Source organism: Schistocerca nitens, chromosome 5 (assembly GCF_023898315.1).
Source record: "Schistocerca nitens isolate TAMUIC-IGC-003100 chromosome 5, iqSchNite1.1, whole genome shotgun sequence".
NCBI lineage: Eukaryota > Metazoa > Arthropoda > Insecta > Orthoptera > Acrididae > Schistocerca > Schistocerca nitens.
Genome location: NC_064618.1, coordinates 203920570 through 203945364, shown reverse-complemented (window position 1 = coordinate 203945364; position 24795 = coordinate 203920570).

Below are 24795 nucleotides of genomic sequence, written 5' to 3'. Positions count from 1 at the left end.
ATAAATCTGAGAAAAAAAGCTGTAGCTGATACAGCACTTACAGTTTCTGGCATTTTGAAGTAGATGCATAACAGATGTGGAAACGTCGTCTTGTCTCGTGGTACAAAAATCGAGTGCCATTCGTAATTGTGCGTAACTCGGTCACCAGTTTGCGTGATCAGAAATATAAAGTGCACTGAGTCCTTCTACAGTCTTTCATTAGAACTAATGCCGATTATTCATAGAGCTTGTATAACACAAGATTAATAGTAGTTAACCGTAATACATGAGTTTTTTGAAAGTGTTTCTTGCTATGTACGAGTAGACCATACTCTCTCTGTTCTTGCTCTTCTACCCGTGCTATGGTTGACCCTCACAGTCTACCACAACCTCTGACTACTAACCTCTTTATTTTTCGTCCAGACGCCAATACAGGAATCTTATTATTTTCCCGTACGATTTGATCAAGGCTAGATACTCTAATCCTGTTGATTTAGTTTTGTCCTCAGTTTTTCAGACATATTCTCGACCGCATTACGTTGCGTCATTAGTCACATTATTTATTCTTAGCGCTTTCGCATTTTCGTATGGACATTTAATTTCGTTTACAAATAAACATTGTTATCTCTACGTATATTGTATAACTGGAATGTTATTTTTAGAGTACAGTGATAGAAATTTCTGCAATTATATTTCACTTCATTGATTACATGTGCTTATTGAAACAATTATTCACTTTGAAAGCGTTTATCAGTCGCTTGTCTGTGCCGATGTTTCGTATTTTGTTTCGTATAAGATTTCACTTTCATGCCGTATAATTACAGCGGCTACGCTTAAACGTTTATTCATAAAATTACATTGTGTAACAGCGCATAGTGATTATCTGAGTCACCATGGAGGTTTTGTTGCTAAGATCTATTTAGTAGAGTGACTGCGAATGACAGGAAGAAAAGAAGCTTACGGGCGATAAACGGCGAGGTTATCAGCGGAATGACAGGAGGCGAACAGGAGAATGGCGTTGTGGTCAGTACTGTTTTGATATCAACGAAAGATTCTACTCGCCTTACTAACGAGCTGTTTGTTACTGTGTATATTCGCTCCACTGCCTTTCGATGTTGAAGTGCGTCCTTTCGCTTTGACGAGTTCATCAGTTACGATCAGCTCAGCACGAGTGAGCAATTTATTGTAGACTTACCCTTACATCTTGCTGTAGTATATTGTGTACAGGAACTATCACAAAAGAATTTCGACTAACATCACTAGTCCATGTTCTTGCGATATATGGTCACTGTATATGGACGTCTCTACTGAAGTACCTCTTTGAGTCCATCCGGCAGAAGGCTTTTCAGTTTTTCATTTTTTCCTGCGAAACGTAAAAATTATCCCTCACCATGGTACGCTAACCTCACAGTATTTCTGACCTAACTGAAAACCACTATGAGCTATTCATTATCATTTCCGGCATTACTTTTAGTATCTTTTATTGTGGCAAGACGTCACTGACAAAATGTTAAAATGCCACGAAGCTGAAGCTATGAATGCACATCCCCATCAAACAATCTGTGAAGGATACTGTTATAAATATCTGGAGATGATCTGGTAAGGTTAAAATATAATAGCGGCCAATTAAAATCAATACAGACCCACAATATGGCAAAGTATTAACAAAAATATATGAACAACGACAAGAACGCTAACACAATGACAAAAGAGGGTGGAATTCAAAGACTCAAACACCTTGAAGACAGCCTGGGCATGAAGAACAAGATAACATAGCTTAATTGAGTAAGTAAAACAAAAATGGTATGCATGAAAGCTCCTCTTCCGACGATAAACTGTTCTCACAGGCACACAGGATGCGGCAATGCCAAATTGCCTTAAGGTCACAGGTTTTCAACGAATCTGAAGCTTTAGGATCAAGATTTCGAAGGGAGAACTTGAAAATGTCAGAAGAATGATCATATGCTCGCTAGCAGGACAAAAGAGCAGAAAGAAAGAAACGCCGCCTGAGAAGTTGGTAATGACACAAAGACATCACGAAAGACATATTTATTCAAAAAATATACATATATGAGGCATTAAATAAGGCCGGTGAAGATTGAAAGGTGAACTGTATGACAATGAAATTCACGAGTTACATGTGGAATAACTGATTAAACCGGACTCGAATTTGAATTATAAGATTCAAACAGACGGCAACAGATAGAGAAATTGAGAAAATAGTACCTGAAGAGATTGACATTTATCAGTGTTTAAAATAATAGGAATCCGAGGGTACTTTGTCGGAAGATGGTTTAAAATCTGACTTCGGCACACACTCCTTGATGTTACGACCCGCCCGTATAGACACGCGCGTTAGTCTCTTGATTCAGGGAGACGCGCCGGCCCCGGATCGAATCTGCTTTCCCGCTCAACAACGTTGATTGGTTTTGGTGGTAAGTTGCTGTGGGACCAAACTGCTGAGATCATCGGTCCCTAAGCTTACACACTACTTAATCTAACTCAAACTAACTTTCGGTAAGGGCAACACACACACCCATGCCAAAGGGAGGATTCGAACCTCTGACAAGGGGAGCCGCGCGAACCGTGGTAAGGCGCCCTAGACCGCACGTGTAGCCCGCGCGGCGAGGACTGGTTTGCCAGATGTCGTTTTTAGGATTTTTCCCACATCCATGTAGGTGAATATGTTCATATTGCCCACGGCCCGCCTCAGGTACACGATTCATAGACGTTTAGAAAACGTTCTCGGACTTTTACATGAGATAACAGTAGACGCAGACCGACGGAGGAGGGGGAGAACCCGTAGGGGGAGGGGGAGGGGAGGCGGAAGCGAGAGGCAGCCATCCGGCCAATGCCAGATAACAAACCGGCCACTGGATACGAACATTCCACGTAGCTTCAAATATTTAGAAGGGGCTATGTCGTTTCCCATGTAGCTATCTCGATTTAGGACTTCCTTTAGAAGGGGCCACGTTATACCCCATGTAATAATCTCGATTTAGGACTTCTGTAGGTTCCCTAAGCAGATTAAGGCGACTGTTACGATGGAAAAGAATGCGGCCGAATTCCTTCCCCATTCAAGTTCTACGACGTCATTTCGTAACCGACAGTCCGTTAACTTCTAATCTTTCTTTCTTACTTGTTTTTGTAGTTCCAAACAGATGACAAGGAGATACGCATTGTATTATCACCGCCTTGTCTGGCTTACACGCTCCTTTCCGTAATGCTATAAATTAGAAATGACTCGTTACCGTATACCGTTACGATCTTCCTTCACAGAATTCCTTTTACAATTTGGCTAATTAATAGTTGTCGCATATCTCCGGCCTCACTGTTTTTGGCCATTATAAGCCACAGTTATTACGTGCCCGACGACTTTGTTCCTTTTATCTGCAGAAATATTTTTCTGCCTCCCCATCCGGAGAAAACGCAGGGCCGCCACAACGCATAATCGTTCCCTACAACAAAAAAGGCGGAAAATGCTAAGGCGCGTTTATTAAAGCTAAGCTTCTACGGGGCCGCTGAAATATTAAAGCCGTGCTAAGAGTGGAGCAGCAGGGTGGGTGGCGGGGTAGGGGGGGGGGGGGGGGAACGTCGGAGCGCCCAGTAGCCGGCGGGAAGCACTGCGGGCGAGACCGTCCCCCCTCCCTCCTTCCCCCGCGCTCATCAATGATTCGCGGCGTGCCGGCGCGGCCAAATATAATGCATATTCCAGACGCCGGGCCAGTAGGCGCGCCAAGTTTCTTTGGAAAGCAATTCAGCTGCGGTCTGCGGGCTGGTGGGGCCGCGGCAACGGCCAGCCTCTCACGCCGTCTCAGTCTGTACTGTCCGCACTACTGGTCGAGCGCCTTTCGTTGAAAGCGCTCTAACAGCTGCAGTTTCAGCTCCGTGGCGCTGTTACCTTCCAGAGCACATCTTCTGCCGTGACCACCAAAGACGACCATGATGGTTGCAACTCTCAGGTGTTCCAAAAAAAAAAAAAAAAGAAAAGCACGTCAGGACCATCGACACTTGTTAAGCTCGCAATACATTCTGCTACTTTCGCGTAAAACATCAAATTAGGAATGGAAGTTGTTACGGTGCTCGCTTATTTCCAAGTCCGTATCGGTCTTAGTGCTGAGTTTTTACTGAGACGGCGCTTTGGCGTTAGGCGGTTGTTTCCGTGTGTGATCGCTGGCCACAGCTTAGCTGGAGGCGTGTGAGGAGAAAAGAGGTGGCTGCCTTGGCGTGGAGACAGTTCAGCTCGGCTGTGGTTGTTTGCGTCTGGACGCCGAGTGGGGCCCGATCGGAATACCGGTCCGTGATTTTACGGTAAATAATGTGGACAGCGGCGTGGATGCCGTTTAACTTGATTCGCAAGGGGAGCAAAATCCCGCCTGTTATAGTTTGTTGTCTGAAATACCTTCTATGTGCGGCGGGATGTCATTTCGTCCTCCTGTCTCTCTGCCGCTGGGATTGCTATCCTCGTTTACCGTCCCAGGGATGTGTATCGATGGGCTACGCTGCTCTCCGTACTCTACTAGACGCTGGTGATGGAAGTGCGTCGTTCAGCGGCACGTTAATCTGGGTGCTTTATGTTTGATCTTCAAGTGCATAGTCTTCGAGCGGCACTCCTTTAGAGCTTGCCTTGCGCAGTTAGAGTTTATTTTGTCTTGTGATGCTTTCGCTTTCCGTTAACGAAGATTAAGCTTGATTCGGCACTCCGTACGACGCTTGGCACCTCAGCAGGCGGGCCGGAGCCACCTTCGCGACTAAACGGAAGTCTTTGGAGTGAGAGGTCTTGTGTTTCGCATATTGTTCATAAATTGTTTTGGTATTAAGTTGGCTGAGGCTTCTTATGGATTTCCCGGGATTTGGTCTGTTGTCCGGCCCGGGCTAGGTCTCGTTATTTTAAAGGTCGGTCCTTGTTTTGGCTTAGTACAATTTTGGTTTACTGCCTGGTGGTTCTGGTAGTACGCCGGGTCGCCGTGGTTGTGTTGCATTTTGTATGGGGCTGTGTGCTCGGAGCCGTGGAGTACCATTTGTGTGAACTGCTTCACTGGGGAGTACTGATCGGGCCATTCTTGGTTTTCTTTGTATGAAATAATTTTATTATTACTTTGAAGTAACATTATCACTTAAATGATTTAATTCTTGTTGCATTAATTGCAATTTGTCTACTGAAAAATTTTGTAGTATATTTATGCAAGATTTAATAGTGGCACATGCCCCTTTACCTTTCGTAATCTGTTAATTACCGGAAGACCTTAAGCTCATACTCATAAGATGTGATTATCTTAAATTATTGTATTTTTACGTCATGTTATTGTTTTTAAATTAGTTGATCACTGGTTTATTCTTCCAAGTATTAAAATGTTTCAGGTAGCTATTACTTGGGTGGAACGTGCGGAACCGCAACGGAGAGCATAGTTGCGTGCCTTACGTGTCCGTTGTTGGCGCGGCCTGGTGCTCGTTGTTTGTTTTGGTGCACCTGAGTTAAGTATTGTGTTGTCTCCTCCCTTGCGGCCCCGTCGTGTTCTTCTGATAAACACTTCCTTCAAGACACTTTAGTTAATTTTGTGCTAGTATTATTTTAATTTTTTACATTGGTAAAATTGTGCGGCTTCATTATGCACACTGTTTTTCATAATGTCTCATACATCAGGATGTGCGTGTGTAATGGTGCAATGAATGGATGATTGTTATTTCTGTTGACGCCCTTGATGCCTCATTTCTTGTCCCTATTGATACGCTATCCTTGTACTTGTGTTAAAGAGCCACACCAGAAGTAGTACTAGGTCTACAACTTTGCTTCCGTCGTTTTTTCTCGAAGTTCGGGGCTTTATTGTGAAAAACTTACAAAAAAACGGTGATTCATAGTATTGCCCATCGCTGGCCACTACAACCTCCCATCTTTCGGATAGCATACGAATCCAGTGGCGGAAGAACTGGGCGTCTGTTTTGGGGATCCATGAATCGACTCAATTTTGCACTTGTTCATATGATCGGAAGTGCTGGTCAGCCAGAATGTATGCCACTGATCGGAAAAGGTGGTTGTCAGAGAGAGAAACGTATGTAGAATACGGAGGGAGGTATAGGACTTCTCATATCAACGTTTCCATGTATAATTTGACGGGTTTTGCGACAGGGGGTCGAGCACTGACCTGCTGCAAAGTTACCTTTATGTGTCTATCGCTGTATTGTGGCCGTTTGTGTCTCAGTGCTGGGCTCGAACGCATCAATTGCTTTCGATAGTGATGTCTTGTGACTGTCTTAGTCTGGTTCAGTAGCTAGGAAAACGTTCTGTGTTCCACCACCATGCCGGTCTTCGACATCTAAACCAGCGTTCTTAAGGCGGTGGAAACATTCTCTGCACGTTCTTCCACTAATAGTTCCTTCAACATTGGTCTTACACAGCAGAAAATTAAAACCTCCCTTAAATGGCGAGAAATGGATACTTAAGTTGACGTACTTACTCGAAGATAACCTTATGATGCAACCACAGTTCGACTAATATTTCTATGGCATTATGTTTACGGATGCCTAAGCTTGTTGTATTACATCTATGACCAACAAAACTCGAACCCCACTTGCCGCTACTGCCGTCTGTTGCAAAACGGCGGAAGCAAAGTTGTAGACCTAATAATAAGTAATGGGTCACTCTCGTGTTCACGTAGGGAGCAAATGAAAACCACATTTCCTCCATACTGTTTCCCTACTTTACTCGACAGTCCAATGTACAAAACATGGCTGAATATGTTTAGTTTCAGTATTTTTACTAATAAACTGTTTTCTTACCTTGGCAAGGTGGATAATATCAGGCCCTGTTTTACATCTAACCAGGTGTTCTACACGTTTTATATGATATATATTACGATAAGCATGTTGTAAGTTACATACGATCTTATATAAGTCATAAATGCGAAAGAGAGAGAGAGAGAGAGAGAGAGAGTGTAGTAGTAGTAGTAGTAGTAGTAGTAGTAGTAGCAGTAGTGCGTTCGTTACTTCTTCATGCTGAAACGGTTGCATGGATATCGATGTTTGGATGTATTTGAACTAACTATGTGCAAATGAACTTAAATTTCTATCAACTTTAGTTCCGGAGCTAAAAATGTTCAAAGTTTAAGGGGTGGACGCAGTGCACAGCTGCCTCTGTTTGGATGCATGTTCTGCTGGCGAAATGTTCATGCAAGTGAGACGTGAAAAAGTTTGGTGATTTTCTTGACTGAACGAATCAGTGAGCTTTTAAACAAACTGCGAAAGATATGTAAAGTTCCTGGATCGACACACTGCGTCGATGCGTTGTTTGTAGTCATGTTCTGTTGTATTCTAGAATGTGTCCTTACACTGTCGTATACAAAGCAGGGTGGAATGAGCGAGTTTCAGTCTGACACTCATGTTACGTCGAATAAACTTGTTTTACACGTCTAAAGAGTACGCTGTCATATTAGTGGCTTTTGCATTAAGCAAATGGATGCTCGTTTGAACTTTTCACTCACATGAACATTCCGTCACCAAAGCATCCATATGAAAACAGCCAATTATTTACAGCATGTTCCATCCATCCGTTACATCTGAATGTTTTCATGTCATTTAAATTTATTTGAACAGAGTTGGTTTAAATACATCAGGTATTTCACGCAAAACGGTAACGTTTTATTAAAAATTGTATCTAGTTGGTCTGGATAATATCTAAATAAATGTTTTCCATAAATCAGTAATAGGAGTAACGTTTCTTACATCCACCTTTCTACAAAAAATTTCCTATCACTTACAAGGGAACCTCGCCATCGCACACCCCTCAGATTTAGTTATAAGTTGGCACAGTGGATAGGCCTTGAAAAACTGAACACAGATCAATCGAGAAAACAGGAAGAAGTTGTGTGGAACTATGAAAAAAAAAGCCAAATATGCAAACTGAGTAGTCCATGCGCAAGATAGGCAACATTAAGGATAATGTGATCTCAGGAGCGCCGTGGTCCCGTGGCTAGCGTGAGCAGCTGCAGAACGAGAGGTCCTTGGTTAAAGTCTTCCCTCGAGTATAAAGTTTATTTTCAGACAATTTTAACGTGGGAGTAGACGTGATTACCATTCCTCCAGGTTGTACACCTCTTGTGCAAGCGTTAGATGTTTTTGGTTTTCGGCAAGTGAAATAGTTTGTGAAAGGATTCTATAATTTTGCGAAGCTGCACAGGTACACAGAGCAGTATTGTTTACGTGATCGTGTGTCGATTATCAAAGTTCAGGCACTCACACATAATCAACTTCGCCCTCCAAAATTCCAGGACATGTTCAGATTTGCTTGGACATATGCAGGATTTGTACGTCTACACACGGAAAAATCTGAAAACGTTAAAAACATATGTTTTGACGGAGCACAGGGAAAACTGTGAGACTGTGAAACTGTTGCATTCATTTGTTGCAGTTTATATGACAAACTCTTATGTTTTCATCACTTTTTTGGGAGTGATTATCACATCCATAAGAAAACCTAAATCGGGCAAGGTAGGAGAATCTTTTTACCCCTTCGTTAAGTGTACAAGTTAGGTGGGTCTACAACAATTCCTGTCATGTGACGCACATGCCGTCACCAGTGTCGTATAGAATATATCACACGTGTTTTCCTGTGCAGGAATTGGTTGACCTAGGACCTTGCGATCAAATGTTTTCGGTTTCCATTGGAGAGGCATGTCCTTTCGTCTACTAATCGCACGGTTTTGCGGTGCGGTCGCAAAACACAGACACCAGTGAACTGAGACGTCAATGAACGAACGGACAGATCATACCTTTGCGAAAATAAAGAACGTAAACTTTTCACTCGAGGGTAGACTTGAACCAGAAACCTCTCGTTCCGCAGCTGCTTATGCTAACTACGGGACCACGGCGCTCCTGAGCTCACACTGTCCTTGATGTTGCCTATCTTGCGAATGGACTACTCAGTTTGTATATTTTGCTTATTTTTTTATAGTTCCACACAACTTCTTCCTGTTTTCTCGATTGATCTGTGTTCAGTTTTTCAAGGCCTATCCACTGTGCCAACTTATAAGTTAATCTGAGGGGGGTGCGATGGGGAGGTTCCCTTGTTAGTACCGAGTGGTTGAAGTTTAGCTTATCGCAGATATGCAGTGTGGTCTGTAATTATTGTATGGCAGGGAAACTTCGTACATATTCTAATACGTTAATGCGCTATCGATTCACGCTGGAAAAAGAAATTAGTTCCAGTTTTTCCCACCAGGTGGAAGCCTGACGCTGTGAGTGCAAGAAAGACGTATAAAAATTTTCCCACGTGTAATGAATTAGGAACGGCGTGTGGACAGAGGTCAAACAACCGAGAAGGGCGTACTGTTGATTTTATTGTAACCATCGGTTACACAATTTGTTCACTATAAGTGTGCTAGTCGTCGACGATACGCTGCATCCGTAAAATGACGTGATCAACAGTTGCTTGCAGCATTTTTGATGGAATCTGAGGTACATTTCCCTGTATACTGGCTTTCAGATCAGGTGTCGCTGGTAAAGGCGTTCTTTTAGATCCCGCCAGAGACAAAAAACACATGAGTTAAAATCAGGTGATATTGCACAAGAAGGTCTCGGTAACGTGGAGACGTCACGGTCACGTGGCAGACCATCTGAGTGTCCTGTAATAAAAGAAGAACGGACCGAGGATGCACGCGCCTGTGAATCCACAGCACACGGTCACACACGGCGAGTGCACTGGCTCTTCTTGCCCAACACGCAGTTTAACAGCACTCAAAATTCGGCAGTTCTGTGTATCCACTGCACCCTGTTGTGTAAATTGTGCATCGACACTTCAGAAAATACTGCCCGGTTACATGTTATGGACTTCGACCAGTGCCATAATCCAAGGAGCAAATTCAGAACGTTAATGCGAATTATGAAATTTCAGTCACTGCACCATCTGGATCTTGTACGAGCACCAGTGAAAAATAGACCGCGAAACATTCCGTATTGTTGACCATGAGGTGGACAATTCTCGTAACATTGCAGGAGCACTAGAACAACACAGGACACGTCCTGAATGGACCGTTAGAGCAATAGCAACATCATCAATTACTTCCAACGTGATAGGACGCCTTCCTCTTCCAGGTGCCACACCAATCTCATTCGTGTTTGGAATTTCATTATGACCTTCTGCAAAACATGCAGTTTTAAACATGACTCCTTATCAGGAACCGTGTACTAGTTTCAACGTAGGACATCAGTCTGGCCCTAGCTTGTGATTAGCTCCATATTTAGCAGTTATATACACTCCTGGAAATTGAAATAAGAACACCGTGAATTCATTGTCCCAGGAAGGGGAAACTTTATTGACACATTCCTGGGGTCAGATACATCACATGATCACACTGACAGAACCACAGGCACATAGACACAGGCAACAGAGCATGCACAATGTCGGCACTAGTACAGTGTATATCCACCTTTCGCAGCAATGCAGGCTGCTATTCTCCCATGGAGACGATCGTAGAGATGCTGGATGTAGTCCTGTGGAACGGCTTGCCATGCCATTTCCACCTGGCGCCTCAGTTGGACCAGCGTTCGTGCTGGACGTGCAGACCGCGTGAGACGACGCTTCATCCAGTCCCAAACATGCTCAATGGGGGACAGATCCGGAGATCTTGCTGGCCAGGGTAGTTGACTTACACCTTCTAGAGCACGTTGGGTGGCACGGGATACATGCGGACGTGCATTGTCCTGTTGGAACAGCAAGTTCCCTTGCCGGTGTAGGAATGGTAGAACGATGGGTTCGATGACGGTTTGGATGTACCGTGCACTATTCAGTGTCCCCTCGACGATCACCAGTGGTGTACGGCCAGTGTAGGAGATCGCTCCCCACACCATGATGCCGGGTGTTGGCCCTGTGTGCCTCGGTCGTATGCAGTCCTGATTGTGGCGCTCACCTGCACGGCGCCAAACACGCATACGACCATCATTGGCACCAAGGCAGAAGCGACTCTCATCGCTGAAGACGACACGTCTCCATTCGTCCCTCCATTCACGCCTGTCGCGACACCACTGGAGGCGGGCTGCACGATGTTGGGGCGTGAGCGGAAGACGGCCTAACGGTGTGCGGGACCGTAGCCCAGCTTCATGGAGACGGTTGCGAATGGTCCTCGCCGATACCCCAGGAGCAACAGTGTCCCTAATTTGCTGGGAAGTGACGGTGCGGTCCCCTACGGCACTGCGTAGGATCCTACGGTCTTGGCGTGCATCCGTGCGTCGCTGCGGTCCGGTCCCAGGTCGACGGGCACGTGCACCTTCCGCCGACCACTGGCGACAACATCGATGTACTGTGGAGACCTCACGCCCCACGTGTTGAGCAATTCGGCGGTACGTCCACCCGGCCTCCCGCATGCCCACTATACGCCCTCGCTCAAAGTCCGTCAACTGCACATACGGTTCACGTCCACGCTGTCGCGGCATGCTACCAGTGTTAAAGACTGCGATGGAGCTCCATATGCCACGGCAAACTGGCTGACACTGACGGCGGCGGTGCACAAATGCTGCGCAGCTAGCGCCATTCGACGGCCAACACCGCGGTTCCTGGTGTGTTCGCTGTGCCGTGCGTGTGATCATTGCTTGTACAGCCCTCTCGCAGTGTCCGGAGCAAGTATGATGGGTCTGACACACCGGTGTCAATGTGTTCTTTTTTCCATTTCCAGGAGTGTAGATAATGTTGTGGGTAGAACAAACCAAAGACACTTAGAAGGTGCAAGAGATATCCTAAAGAGACTGCTTCCACTACAATTGTCCGCCCTATTCTGGAGTATTACTATGCAGTATGGGATCCGTATCAGGTGGGACTGACGGATGATATTGAAAAAGTTCAAAGAAGGGCAGCTCGTTTTGTATTATTGTGAAATAAGGGAGGTAGTGCCACAGACTGAAACGTGAATTGGAGTGGCAATCATTAAAACAAAGGCGTTTTTCGCTGCGGCGGGATCTTCTCGTGAAATTTCAATCACCAGTTTTCCCCTCCGATTGCGAAAACGTTCTGTTGGCACCTACCTACATAGGGAGAAATGATCATCACGATATAATAAGAGAAATCAGGGCACGCACAGAAAAATTTAAGTCTTCAATTTTCGAGAGTGGAACTGTAGAACGTGAAGGTGGTTCATTGTACCCTCTGCCAGGCTCTTAATTGTGAATAGCAGACTAATCACGTAGATGTAGATGTAGCTAGGCAACACGTGCCAAAGGCTGGAATGTGTTTTATTGTATTTTTTGACTTGAACGTATCTGCTCTTGATTCTGAGCCTTGATTTCCGCAATGTAATTTTACGGTTTCTCAGAATTTCATTCTGATGAAAACATCCTTATAGGTGTCAAAACCTACGTCAATATACCAAACAGCTATTTGGAACCGGTTCCCTGTGTGATTCCTATGCTGAAAAATTCTTCAAACCATTTAACGTCATTGGGCCTCTCCTCAGACTATACAGTCGGCGATACTCTCTCATTGCAGCACTTTAATTGCTGCCTGTGATACAAAACAGTTTCACTAACATCTCACGGTGTCCCTTCCTGATAACCATACTGTTCACTCCCGTTATGGTTTGTCAAATCACAGCGCGGGTGTCATACCGTCATGCAGATAGTGTACAGCGCCAGATTTTCACCTGGTGGCCCCGATTGGAACTAACTTTTTCCAGCATAAATCGATTCTGCATTAACTCATTAGGATATGTGTCAACGTTCTCTGCCGTACGCTAATTACAGACCACATTGGACATCCATATGTGTAGATGCACTTTAATTATAACAATCAGGAAATTCTTAAGTTATGGAGAAAAGGGCCTTATATGTAGTGCACTATTTATTTAAGTAACTTCATCTCAAAATTGCTACACCAGGAAGAAATGCAGATGATAAACGGGTATTCATTGGAAAATATATTACACTAGAACTGTCATGTGACTACATTTTCACGCAATTTGGGTGCATAGATCCTAAGAAATCATTACCCAGAACAACCACCTCTGGCCGTAATAACGGCCTTGATACGCCTGGGCATTGAGTCAAACAGACCTTGGATGGCGTGTACAGGTACAGCTGCCCATGCAATTTCCACAAGATACCATAGTTCATCAAGAGTAGTCACTGGCGTATTGTGACGAGCTAGTTGCTCGGCTACCATTGACCCGACGTTTCCAATTGGTGAGAGATCTGGAGAATGTGCTGGCCAGGGCAGCAGTCGAACATTTTCTGTATCCAGAAAGACCCGTACAGGACCTGCAACATGCGGTCGTGCAATAGTCTGCTGAAATGGAGGGTATCGCAGGGATCGAATCCAGGGTAGAGCCACGGGTCGTAACACATCTGAAATGTAACGTCCACTGTTCAAAGTGGCGTCAATGCGAACAAGAGGTGACCGAGACGTGTAACCAACCCCATACCATCACGCCGGGTGATACACCAGTATGGCGATGACGAATACACGCTTCCAATGTGCGTTGTCCGTGATGTCACCAAACATGGATGCGACCATCATGAAGCTGTAAACAGAACCTGGATTCATCAGAAAAAATGACGTTTTGCCATTCGTGCACCCAATTTCGTCGTTGAGTACACCATCGTAGGCGCTCCTGTCTGTGATGCAGCGTCAAGGGTACTCGCAGCCATGGTCTCCGAGCTGTTAGTCCATGCTGCTGCAAACGTTGTCGAACTGTTCGTGCAGATGGTTGTTGTCTTGCAAACGTCCCCACTGTTAACTCAGGGATCGAGACGTGGCTACACGATCCGTTACAGCCACGCGGATAAGATGCCTGTCATCTCGACTGCTAGTGATACGAGGCCGATGGGATCCAGCACGTCCTTCCGTATTACCCTGCTGAACCCACCGATTCCATATTCTGCTAACAGTCATTGGATCTCCACCAACGCGAGCAGCAATATCGCGATACGATAAACCGCAATCGCGATAGGCTACAATCCGACCTTTATCAAAGTGGGAAACGTGATAATACGCATTTCACCTCCTTACACGAGGCATCACAACAACGTTTCACCAGGCAACGCCGGTCACCTGCTGTTTGTGTATGAGAAAGCGGTTGGAAACTTTCCTGATGTCAACACGTTGTAGGTGTCGCCACCGGCGCCAACCTTGTGTGAATGCTCTGAAAAGCTAATCATTTGCATATCACAGAATCTTCTTCCTGTCGGTTAAATTTCGCGTCTGCAGCACGTAATTTTCGTGGTGTAGTAATTTTAATGGCCAGTAGTGTATTTACGCTGCGCTGTATTTCTTATAATCACTTGATTAGTGAGTTAAGTTCCGAAAGACATCAACATTAACAAAAACGTAAGTTGTACGAAAGGTAGCGGATCCTAGCATAAACTTTCCACATATGGTTGCTTCAACAACTAGGTAGCCGCATGCTCAACTTGACGGCAAGGGCGCCCTGTGCGGATTACGGCGGGACTAAAAAGAGCGTGTAGCGAGAGCCGCTAACTCGGGTCAAGAGGTTAACCGTGGCAGGCAGGAGGGCAGCGCTTTATGCGGCGCTGAGCCGGCCGAAGAACGGCCGGCCGGTGGCTTACCACAGCACAGCACAGCGGCTGCCATTACAAGGGGCGCCGCCTTTGGCGCTGTCCGACAATATTGCCCCTGCCTGGCGGACGTTTGCCGTCCGCGCTGGGTCAACAGGATTACTGGGCAGTGGCTACCGCTGTTGCTGCTGCTGCTGCTGCTGCAGCCCGCGGCGCTACTGTGCAGCTGGGCAGCGCACGCCGGAGACTGCATGCTAAGCTCCGCCGTAGCTGGTCTTATCCGTCTCCTCTTTACAGCGAGTCGGCCTAGTCCACGTTATGCCGGCAATCTTGAGCAAGTAATCACACTTCACGCTGGAACCACATTTCCCCCCCCCCCCCCCAGGACACGTCTCACTCCAGACGAGTGTAACCCCTATGTTTGCGTTGTAGAGTAATGGTGGTGTACTCGTACGTGGAGAACTTGTTTGCGCAGCAATCGCCGACATAGTGTAACTGAGGCGGAATAAGGGGCAGATGGAAGACCACCTAAAAACCATCCACAGACTGGCCGGTTCACCGGACCTCGACACAAATCAGCCGGGTGGATTCGTACCGGTGACCAGGCGCTCCTTCCCGCCCGGAAATCCGTGCGTTAGACCGCACGACCAAACGGGCGGGCAGTCAGTACATACTGTGTGTGTTTTAATTCCTAAGGGACCAAACTGCTGAGGCCATCGGTCCCTAGACTTACACACTACATAATCTAACTTAAACTAACTTATGATAAGAACAACACATACATTCACTCCAGAGGGAGGGCTCGAACCTCCGGCGGGAGGGGCAGCGCCATCCGCGACATTGCGCCTGAGACCGCGCGGCCACTCCGCGCGGCTATTGCCGTGCTCACAGCCCAGAATCCTCCAAATGTCGTCGCACTTCTATCCATGATACTTACGTTCTTGCAGACTTTTCGTGACTGAAGGGTCCTCTTAGGCGCTAGTTGCGCTGGACTGTTGAGATCCCGCTTAGCGTTGAGTAATGCCATCATCAATCCAGTCGTACCACATTCGCCTGACAATCTTGGCTTCACACCAACACGAGCATCGGTATCGCGGAACAATAAACCAAGTCCTCTTAGCCTCAAGATCGTACAGACGTCCAATCTCGACAGGTTCAAAAATGTTCAAATATGTGTGAAATCTTACGGGACTTAACTGCTAAGGTCATCAGTCCCTAAGCTTACACACTACTTAACCTAAATTATCCTAAGGACGAACACATTCACCCATGCCCGAGGGAGGACTCGAACCTCCGCCGGGACCAGCCGCACAGTCCATGACCGCAGCGCCTCAGACCGCTCGGCTAATCCCGCGCGACAATCCCGACAGGTGCTACTAGACGTGTCTCCTCATATCATAAAGCATAACACGCTCACCTCATGCTCAACCAACATTCGAATACTATTTTTGTATGAGCAAGCAGGTGAGTAATCTTTCCTTATATACCGAAAATGTGTTAAATTACTCCTGACTACTTTGAGCTGTTACACTGAAATGCGGGAACCCCGCGACCGCTACGGTCGCCGGTTCGAAACCTGCCTCGGGCATTGATGTGTTTGATGTTACGTTTAAGTAGTTCTAAGTTCTAGGGGACTGATGACCTCAGATGTTAAGTCCCATAGTGCTCAAAGCCATTTGAACCATATTTTGCACTGAAATGCCGATCTTTTCTGTATTCAAACACGTAGTAAGCTCCATGACGTCTTGACGTTTGTTACATGCTGCCATTATGGTGTATCAGTTTCAGTGAGCGAAGTCTGAAACAGCGTTAAAAGTGAGTTAAATACATTGTGAGTTCAAAAATGGTTCAAATGGCTCTGAGCACTATGGGACTTAACTTCTGAGGTCATCAGTAGACACTTAGAACTACTTAAACCGAACTAGCCTAAGGACATCACACACATCCATGCAGGAGGCAGAATTCGAACCTGCGACCATAACGGACGCGCGGTTCCACACTGTAGCGCCTAGAACCGCTCGGCCACACCGGCCGGCGTGGAGAGAAGTATACGAGGCTTTAGAACAAATTTTGCTTTTCAGTCGATACGTAGGGTAAACAAAGGCATTCGGGCGGGAAACTCCAAATTTTCTCTGTTTAATACTAGTTATCAAAGTCCACTTTTGACCTATCAAATACTACGAGGAGCCTACAGGTCCCAAGAGACAAACGAATATTGTTAATGAACGGATAGCTAAGGAGCTTTAAAAAATTAACAAGGGATTTTGGGTGCGCGTCAGTCTCACAAGTAGGAGGCAGGAAGTACTCGCATTCTGTTCTAACGCGACAGTCGGTTTTACCATGTTCTCGAATTCTATTTTTCAGATAAATGATTTCAGACCATTTGATTGTAACTGCGCAAGGTACGGGGGCTACGATGTTCATCAAACATCCCTACTTGTTTAGTGCTATCCGACTTTACCTCTCTTTAACTGCGTGAATAATACCCCCAATACCGTTTGCATCAATTTTGAACAATAACTTCTGTAAATAAAAACTGTTATTCCCAATAAGTGGTTTACACCTACGGAAATGATAAATTTAATTATTGTATGTAGTCAAACACAAATTTACTATTTAAAAACAGGATGAGCAATTTTACTAACCTAAGACATTACAACACCAACGGAGGTTTGATGCAGGCACGGAGACGTGCTCATATAACCGAGTAGACTGATGTGACTGGTCTTAAAAAAATTCCCAAGCTTACACAAACTTTCATTTGCTCACAATGTATTTAACTCACTTTTAACGCTGTTTCAGACTTTGCTCACTGAAACTGCTACACCATGATGGCAAAATGTAACAAATTTCAAGACGACAGGGAGCGTACTATGTGATTGAATACAGAAAAGATCGGAATTTCAGTGCAAGAAAAGGTTCAAATGGCTCTGAGTACTATGGGACTTAAGATCTGAGGTCATCCGTCCCCTGTAACTTAGAACTGGTTAAACCTAACTAACCTAAGGACATCACACACAAATTAATTTCTTAAATTAACTACCCTGCCATTAGCACAATGGAAACTACTCCTTATGGCGCCCCTTTCCCTAACTTAAGTTGGTTGGTATTGATCACGCAAGTTGTTGATCGACTAACGCTCCACCTAGACGGACAGAATCAGAGAGGTCAAGCAAAGAGCTAGTAGGACACGAACTTACTTACAATTATGGTGGCCTGCTTTGCCAGCTGTTTACGTTAATATCACCGTAAGTCAGTGTGAAGATCACGACGGTCGCCGCAGACACCAGGGAACACTTAATTTTGCATTTGAGCGCCACAAGTGAGCACAAATCTGTTTTCTCTTCTCACAGCAACAGATTGTAATGTCCCCACAGAAAATACCCTCTACCACGCACCAATTAATCATTGTCAATCAAACCATCCACATTCATTCACTTTGGAAAAGTATCTGATCTGATTTTCTCGTGACATATGCGGCGACAGCTAGACGAGAGATAATACTAATAATCCTCCATTAGTCTAACTTTTCGCCTGTCTTATCACGGATCACCCAAGACACGGGAGGCCCTTACATTACTGTATTGATTTATGTGTGAAGGTGAAAGGGTCTTAAAGGCAACAGATACACGTCTATACAGACAAGACATTACATCTATTCATAGAGAAAGAGACGACAACTTATTATCCATGTTAAAAGATGATTCTGCTTTTGTGCAGATGTATGCAGTAACTCTGGAAAACTGGAGAGGAATCACTGGCCGCAATGCCAGCAATATCTCGAAACCTAACTTTGTCAGGCCTCCACTGGCAGATGAGTCACTCCTTGTATGACCTGCACCACACCAGAAACCAGACTCCTCCCTCTTGTCGCCGCCAAACTTTCCTGTTCCTCTCACATGTATTCCTACTCGTTTACGGCCAATCACGACTCTGAAATTTCGCGCTGTTCTCCCACCTTTCATGGGCACGCCGTATTTGCGTCCAATTACGACCGTTGTGTAGCCGCAACAGTGAGAATCAGTCTCTCTGTCTCGCATGTACGATCTCTCTCTCTCTCTCTCTCTCTCTCTCTCTCCTTCCACCTGTGTGGTCTCAGGCTTGCTCAGTGCCCTCTGCGGCCACGGGTGACTCTCTGCCAACAAAGAAGCCGCCGTGTGAAGCTCCGGCCACCCGCCGGCCACCTCACTTGTTCTACAGCTCAAAACAGCTCTTTCCTGTGCCCGTGCTGTTATTCTGGAGCCAAGGTAGCAAATGAGTGCCGGCAACCCATATTACACCACAGAGGACGGGGTTTTTCTATGTCCAAGGCGCACCAAAAGCACCATGGTAAACACCAGCTATTTACACACAAGATAATGGAAACAGACATTCCGAGCACTACTTCCTGCAGGGGGAGCTCGAGCCACAGCTTGCAGGAAGTATGGCTCTGAGCACTATGTGACTCAACATCTGTGGTCATAAGTCCCCTAGAACCTAGAACTGCTTAAACCTAACTAACCTAAGGCCATCACACACATCCATGCCCGAGGCAGGATTCGAACCTGCGACCGTAGCAGTCGCGCTGTTCCTGACTGAGCGCCTAGAACCGCTAGACCACCGCGGCCGGCTCCTGCAGGAAGTATCACTACACCAAAACATGATTGGCTGGAGACAGCTATTTAGGGGCTAGAACCAGTCCCGAATTTCAGTTCACTCCAGATGCTGACCTCGTAGACTTCGACCGCTGAAGATTTGGACTTTTACTAGCGTGTGTGTGTGTGTGTGTGTGTGTGTGTGTGTGTGTGTGTGTGTGTTACCACGACCCTTTGTGGAAAATTAGAAGTGAACTTTTGTTTGCCTCAATTAGAAGACTTTTACTGGCATCGTTATTGTTACCTTTCTTTCGTTGTTCAGTCATCAACCTTGTAAACTTTGTAAGTAGGCTGTTTAGATTTTTATATTGGTAACGCTACGTAGCGCGCTCTATGAAAATCACTGACTGTTCTGTGTGCAGTCTGTGGCTAGTTGGGCTCACTGTTGGAATATTCGCTTGTGTAGTGTTGGGCAGTTGGATGGGAACAGCGTGTAGCGTTGCGCAGTTGGAGGTGAGCCGCCAGCAGTGGTGGATGTGGGGAGAGAGATGGCGGAGTTTTGAGAGCGGACGATGTGGACGTGTATACGTCAGGAAGAAAAAATTTGTAAGACTGGATATCATGAACTGATATCATATATGATGACTTTTCAACATTATTAAGCTAAATACATTATTTGTTCTCTATCAGAATCTTTCATTTGCTAACTATGCCTATCAGTAGTTAGTGCCTTCAGTAGTTGGAATCTTTTACTTAGCTGGCAGTATTGGCGCTCGCTGTATTGCAGTAGTTCGAGTAACGAAGATTTTTCTGAGGTGAGTGATTCATGAAAACTGTAGGTTATTCGTTACTGACGGCCATTCTTTTGTAGGGATTATTGAAAGTCAGATTGGGTTGCGTTAAAAAATATTGTGTGTCAGTTTATTGATGATCAGAATAAGTAAAGAGAGAAATGTCTGAGTACGTTCATTTTTACTCAGCTATGTCTGTATCAAATAACGTGGAAGTTTACCAGCACAGTAATTTATAATTTTTATAAGGGGACGTTTCAAAATGTTATTTACTTTGTAAAGATGTTAAGACATTATTTATTCTGTTCTGTTTTAATGCTCATGTGTGAAGTTAATGTTTCGAAAGCTCTTTTCATTTTTTTTATTTATTTACTTGTCATAATTCCTGTAACACTGTTGTATATGTTTATTTCTATTCTGTATTGCTACAAATGTTATCTGAATTATTATGTCCTTTAATGATGTTTTCTGTACCTTTGTAAATGTATTCTAATGTCGTTAATTTGTAATTGTATAGACACTAGTCCTTCAAATTAAGTTTCATTTCACTACACACATTTTTATTGGTCACAGTACATGCACAATATGTGAAAAAATGGGACTGTTAGTGCTTGCACGTGTGTTGACAATTCAACCAGGAACTGGTTAACAGCATTACTGGAATTAAGGACATTTCAAAAATTTTATTTGGGATTGCACAAGTGGTGGTTCATGGACTTGCTACGTTCAGTTTTATTCAGCTGTCTCTGTATCAAATAACTTAGATGTTTACGAGCACAGTAATTTACAATTTTTCTAAAGGGACATTTCAACTTACATAAATAAAAGTTGCGTTTGTGATGAAATGCGAATTGTCAGTCACAACACGTCCAAACCACCTTCCCAATGAAAACATGCAAAGTTCTCAAAATATTACGTCCCAGTAAGAGCTTTGGTTTTGCTATTAGAAATATTCTGACGAACGGCTATACCTGTCCGCAGAGTATTTGTCATTTACTTTCTGAACCAGCCACATGTAAGGTGCTAAAATCTGCCACCATACAACTGTGTTAAGGCATCAGCTAATGAGTGCATCGTAATGGCATCCCAGGAAGTATTTCAAGTTAGTGAGCTAGTCGCACGTCCGATTATAATCATAGATGGCCTTCTTGTATCTTCTGGAGAATGTGATTTGCTGCAAGAACCGCTTCAAGGAGCAACATGAACGAGAGATCACAGAGAGTGGATTGGAGGAAATCCTACGCGCTGAGTCATTAAGATAATCCAGCAAAGGAATAGCATAACTAGCACAGTCTTGGGTGGAATGACTGGCCACTTATACTGAATGTCAGCTACAAACACTTTCTAGACTTAATGAAGTTTTGGTACGGCGAGGCGAACTTGCAATGTGCAGACACCAAAACATGTCGACGAAGTGGACGTGCTGCACTGTAATTAAGTTGGAAAGATTTTCAGACAGCCCACAGCGGCGAAACCGATAATCCCCAATAACGAAATACGAATCTGAGTGTGATAGATACTTAAAAACATTTATCGCCACATAGATTGCTATCTAGGTTTTCCGAACCCTACTCACTCGTGGCAACTGGAATAACAACGTTGGTGGAATGTAGTCGGTGGAGGACAGCGGCTTACCAAGCCACATGGAGTATCTGATATCCGGCCCGGCGAATCTGAAAGCGCGCCGGTGAGCTTGGAACTGGACCCGGGCTGCTACGCGGAGCTTCTACACTCCTGGAAATTGAAATAAGAACACCGTGAATTCATTGTCCCAGGAAGGGGAAACTTTATTGACACATTCCTGGGGTCAGATACATCACATGATCACACTGACAGAACCACAGGCACATAGACACAGGCAACAGAGCATGCACAATGTCGGCACTAGTACAGTGTATATCCACCTTTCGCAGCAATGCAGGCTGCTATTCTCCCATGGAGACGATCGTAGAGATGCTGGATGTAGTCCTGTGGAACGGCTTGCCATGCCATTTCCACCTCTCGCCTCAGTTGGACCAGCGTTCGTGCTGGACGTGCAGACCGCGTGAGACGACGCTTCATCCAGTCCCAAACATGCTCAATGGGGGACAGATTCGGAGATCTTGCTGGCCAGGGTAGTTGACTTACACCTTCTAGAGCACGTTGGGTGGCACGGGATACATGCGGACGTGCATTGTCCTGTTGGAACAGCAAGTTCCCTTGCCGGTCTAGGAATGGTAGAACGATGGGTTCGATGACGGTTTGGATGTACCGTGCACTATTCAGTGTCCCCTCGACGATCACCAGTGGTGTACGGCCAGTGTAGGAGATCGCTCCCCACACCATGATGCCGGGTGTTGGCCCTGTGTGCCTCGGTCGTATGCAGTCCTGATTGTGGCGCTCACCTGCACGGCGCCAAACACGCATACGACCATCATTGGCACCAAGGCAGAAGCGACTCTCATCGCTGAAGACGACACGTCTCCATTCGTCCCTCCATTCACGCCTGTCGCGACACCACTGGAGGCGGGCTGCACGATGTTGGGGCGTGAGCGGAAGACGGCCTAACGGTGTGCGGGACCGTAGCCCAGCTTCATGGAGACGGTTGCGAATGGTCCTCGCCGATACCCCAGGAGCAACAGTGTCCCTAATTTGCTGGGAAGTGGCGGTGCGGTCCCCTACGGCACTGCGTAGGATCCTACGGTCTTGGCGTGCATCCGTGCGTCGCTGCGGTCCGGTCCCAGGTCGACGGGCACGTGCACCTTCCGCCGACCACTGGCGACAACATCGATGTACTGTGGAGACCTCACGCCCCACGTGTTGAGCAATTCGGCGGTACGTCTACCCGGCCTCCCTCATGCCCACTATACGCCCTTCCTCAAAGTCCGTCAACTGCACATACGGTTCACGTCCACGCTGTCGCGGCATGCTACCAGTGTTAAAGACTGCGATGGAGCTCCGTATGCCACGGCAAACTGGCTGACACTGACGGCGGCGGTGCACAAATGCTGCGCAGCTAGAGCCATTCGACGGCCAACACCGCGGTTCCTAGTGTGTCGCTGTGCCGTGCGTGTGATCATTGCTTGTACAGCCCTCTCGCAGTGTCAGGAGCAAGTATGGTGGACGACACACCGGTGTCAATGTGTTCTTTTTTCCATTTCCAGGAGTGTACATCTGCGAGAGCTTAGTAGCCGGCCGGTTAAGGCTCACGGCCGTCCCGTACGATACGCTTTCATTGACACCAGGCTTAGCGCTGTATTCGCTTAGTATTTAGTGTCGTTGTCGTAACGCAGCATTGCTTCTTCGTCTCTTCGTTTCTCTCTTCGGACAAACCGTTGCACTTTTTTATTTGTTGTTCGCTTTGTATATGTCCGTCTCCACGCCGTTTGTGTTTCTTTTCATACTCGGCGACCCACTGCTGATGGCTAGTGGCCAGTCGGTCCAGCTCCTGGGGGTTTCCTTCGAGTCGTTTCTGACACTCGGTCGAATCACGCTCAAAACAGGGCACATATCAGCTGAATTAGATTCGTTGAAATGAAGGAGACTAAATCAGCGACGATGCAGTCGGACACCCTTTCTGTCACCAGTCGTCAAGTAATCCAATAGAGGGGAGCAGTTTGCGCCATCTGTCTGCGAACCGCGCAAACTTTGTTGTTTGTGTTATAGTACAATAATGTGCAACTCCAGGAGGAAAGTAACTTTCGCATAGTGTGTCACTGCCAAGTATCATACCTCGCTGAAACTTAGGCCGTATATAGAACTAGAACACATTTGATACAGCTGATTTGTAGCATTTTCGTCGTCACGTAGCGGTCTTTTACGTAATAACTGACGTTAGTGTATGTTGTTTGTACACGCAACTCTTTTACTGGCAATGTACTCTACATTTTAATTTAATTTTATTTTATCGGCGCTGTTGCGTACATTTTATCCACATTATAAATGTTATACATACTGCTGTTTTGGTATCTTATCCATCGTCATGTACCGAAGTTTTGTTATAACAGCTGACGTTAGTGTTTGTACACGCATCTAATTTATTCGCAATGTACTCTTATTTTAATTTAATTTTATTTTATTTTAACGATTTAATTATGCATATTTCATGACAGAGCCAGTACCTAACTTCATGCGTATAAGTGCATTTGGCTGCATATTACAGCATTAACTTTCAGTTTCAGGAATGATCAATGTACGATCGGTGTTTACACCGTCTCTGTGGTTACTCAATGGCGTCCTTCGGGCCAGCCAGCCTTAACAACATCTTAAGTCTTTACAGGAATCGATGTAAAATTTCGTGTCTATAGTTACCAAGCTGGTGCCCCACCACCTGTCTGTCATCTGCAGAGGATAGCCAATGCTCACACAACCAGTATCGTGGTGAACGAAGTTTTACATATATTTTAACTGTTATATGTAAGCTTTAGTTTAAAATGAATTAATACCTCGTTTTTCACTTTAATGGAAAAAATAAGCTTTTATCACTTATACTGACGATCCTTAGCCACTGACCAGTAATGACGCCAAGGTGGAGGCAGGGTGTGTGGCTGTCTCACAGTCAGCATCCGATTACATCTCTCTAGAGCAGCCTGTTTAGCCAGAGCAGCACTTGTCACCATCATGGGTATACCAGTCATGGTAATTATACGTATGCTGTAACTACTTTACATTATTTTTATAATGATTTTGTTACCTCTAAATGGTTTACTCCTCTCTTTGCAGAATACAAAGTCTGAAGCTGATCGAAGTACAACAGATCGAAACCGGTCACAAGTTTAAACAAAGTATTGTTGCGATCAAGGCTGCTTTTAGTAAAATTTTATCGATATACCTGAGATTGCTGTTTTCGTAGGACAATGTGCCAGGAAATATTTAGTACACAGAACTGCTGCAGTATAGTACAGAAAGGCAACGAAGAAATACGCAGAGAGAGGAACATAAATCACACTTTTATGCAAAGACATTACACTAACGCCACC